Here is a 2534-nt window from a genome sequence, read left to right as displayed (position 1 = left end):
TGAAATGGTGCTCCCTTGTCCCCGTCCCGCGGGGCCGTGGGGACACCGGTACCTGGAGGTGGGCGCCGCAAATCCTCCGGGAAGCGGGAGAGGCAGGGGAAGGGCTGAGACACGGGCAGAGGTTGGTGGGTGCCTGGTGGCATGTGCTCCACGCACCCAGGCGCGCACAAACCCTTCTTTCTATCCCGATACGTGTGTATAAAAAAAAGAAAAAAAAGAAAATATCCCAGCACACACCCTGCCCGTCCTCTTCCTCGCACAGCTGGGGCCGGCTTTTACTATTTTTCATTGTTAAATTTTCTTCTTGTCGTTGTTTGTTGTTATTATTATGATGATTATTTTCCGGGGTTGGACCAGCAAAGGGTTAATCCCTCTTGGTTGCGTTGTCGGATGTAATGATGATTTACCGACACTCCCTTGGAAAGACTGGGATTCTTCTGCCTGGCAGTTTGAAAAAAGTTGTGTACAGGATCCCCCTGCTTCTGCCAGCCTCAGCCCGGGGGGGGGGAGAAAGGCTGGGAAAGGGGGGCGAGGGGGATTTGGGGGCCACCTCCCCTTCACCCCGAGGGTCACCCCGCTCCCGGCAGCCCCCCCCTTAGCGCCTGGACGGGGATGAATGTGCAGTTTCCTTTGTAGGCTCTCCCCGCCCGCGTGTGTCTGGGGGTGAAGTTCTGTAGGAGAGATCCCAACCTCTCCCAGAGGCTGCAACCAGCTCTCCTTGAGAAGTCTTATTTTTTTGTGTGTTTATATACTCACAAGGACTGAATTGCAGTGCTTTAGGGGGTTGCGCCAGCCTCAGCCCGGGGGGGGGGAGAAAGGCTGGGAAAGGGGGGCGAGGGGGATTTGGGGGCCACCTCCCCTTCACCCCGAGGGTCACCCCGCTCCCGGCAGCCCCCCCCTTAGCGCCTGGACGGGGATGAATGTGCAGTTTCCTTTGTAGGCTCTCCCCGCCCGCGTGTGTCTGGGGGTGAAGTTCTGTAGGAGAGATCCCAACCTCTCCCAGAGGCTGCAACCAGCTCTCCTTGAGAAGTCTTATTTTTTTGTGTGTTTATATACTCACAAGGACTGAATTGCAGTGCTTTAAGGGGTTGTGGGTTTGTTTTTTGTTTGTTTTTTTTATTTTTTTCTGCCCGGACGTGGCTGTGGCATGTCTGGAGATGCTGGTAACTGCAGAGACTCCCAGTTGCACCTTTTTCGTGTCGGGCACGGTCTGGAGCGAAATGCCAGCTTGGGGGGACCCCGCGAAAAATGGAGAAGTCAAAAAGGGGAAGGGACAGATAAAGATTCCTTTGAAAGACGGAGAGCAGCGCTGCGTCACGGCGAGGGGAAGGGCCCCGATGCTGGGGAGATACTTGGCAGGAGGCACCGTCCTTTCACAGAGCACCACTTTCTGAGCAGGATGGAGAAGCTGACCACAACCGTGCTGCAGATGAGGACAGGGAGGTCCTGCTCGTGTCCCAGGGCAAGCTGGACCCTGCTGAGGTCAGGGTTAGGAATCGAGGACCCAGGAGAAGGCAGCGTGGTTGCCTACTCACCAGAGGTCTATCTCAGTCCTTCCATCTCGGTGTCCCAGGCTGGGGCTGTGCAGGGCTGCAGTGGGTTTGAGTGTTGTGGTGCCACGGGAAACCTGCCCTTTGGGCTTTCCTGGTGACTCTGAATCTGTGTGCCTTTTGTTCCCAGGATCTCCTCTGGGTTAAATCCCTCGCCAGCGTGCTGCTGATCCGTTCCCTCCTCAGCAGAGGTCGCTTGCTGCCCTTCGCATTATCTCCAGATGGGCTTTTTGGTGCTGGGTTGTGATTTGCTTGGCAGAGTTGAGTGCTGTGCATCCTACCAGTCCCACAGCTGGATGTGCCCATCGAGGCCCTTCGTCTTGGAGAAGGTCCTCTGAGCCCAGAGCTGGCTTGTGCCTGGGTTTGCCAGGCCACCCGTGTGCCGCCAAGTCTTCCTCGGGGTGGGTGAGGGTTGTGCTTCCTGAAGGCAGCTTGTAATGGGAGCCTTCTGGTGTGTTCCCACATGGCACTGGAGGTCCCGCTTGTCCCAGCGCTCCTGCAGCATCCTCTGGAGCTGGGCTGGTGGCCGAGAAGCTGCCAGAGGTGCAGGAGACCCATGGATGGGAGTGGGAGGGCTGGCTCAGCAGGGAAGGAGAAGCAGTTGCAGAATGTGCTGAAGCCTTGTCCTGGCTTGAGCAGCCAAGGCTTGTAAAACCAGAAGAACACAAAGTTTTACAGGCTCTGCAAGCTTAAAATGCCCCTTTTCATCCTTTCCATTGGTGCATTTTTAGTGAGCACAGGCTGACTGAACCACAGAAGGTTTTGCATTCAGCTGTGCATTGAGCTCCTGTCCAGACCGTGGCACTTGTGCTGTTGAGCTGTCATTGTGCCTCCTTGGCCCCTTCCAGCCCCAGTGCCATGTGTTGGCCATGGAGGAAGCTTGCCTGATGCTCCTGGAGGCCTCTGATGGTACCTGTTTGTTGTCACAGCCCTGAGTTGGTGGTGGTGCCACAGCCCTGAGCTTCTCTGGGGGCTATCTGACCC

At 56.6% G+C, this 2534-nt stretch overlaps 1 protein-coding gene across 1 annotated transcript in view; it reads left to right on the top strand.

Moving 5' to 3' along the window:
- The window catches only part of COL27A1 (collagen, type XXVII, alpha 1), a 175205-nt gene that overhangs the window by 1313 nt on the left and 171358 nt on the right, over positions 1-2534 (top strand). The gene's annotated exons all lie outside the window — the stretch shown is intronic.

This window comes from Calidris pugnax, unplaced genomic scaffold, assembly GCF_001431845.1.
Source record: "Calidris pugnax isolate Ruff unplaced genomic scaffold, ASM143184v1 scaffold22, whole genome shotgun sequence".
NCBI classification, from domain to species: Eukaryota; Metazoa; Chordata; class Aves; order Charadriiformes; family Scolopacidae; genus Calidris; species Calidris pugnax.
The sequence above is the reverse complement of the archived record's forward strand: the minus strand, read 5'-3'. Positions and strand labels throughout refer to the sequence as shown.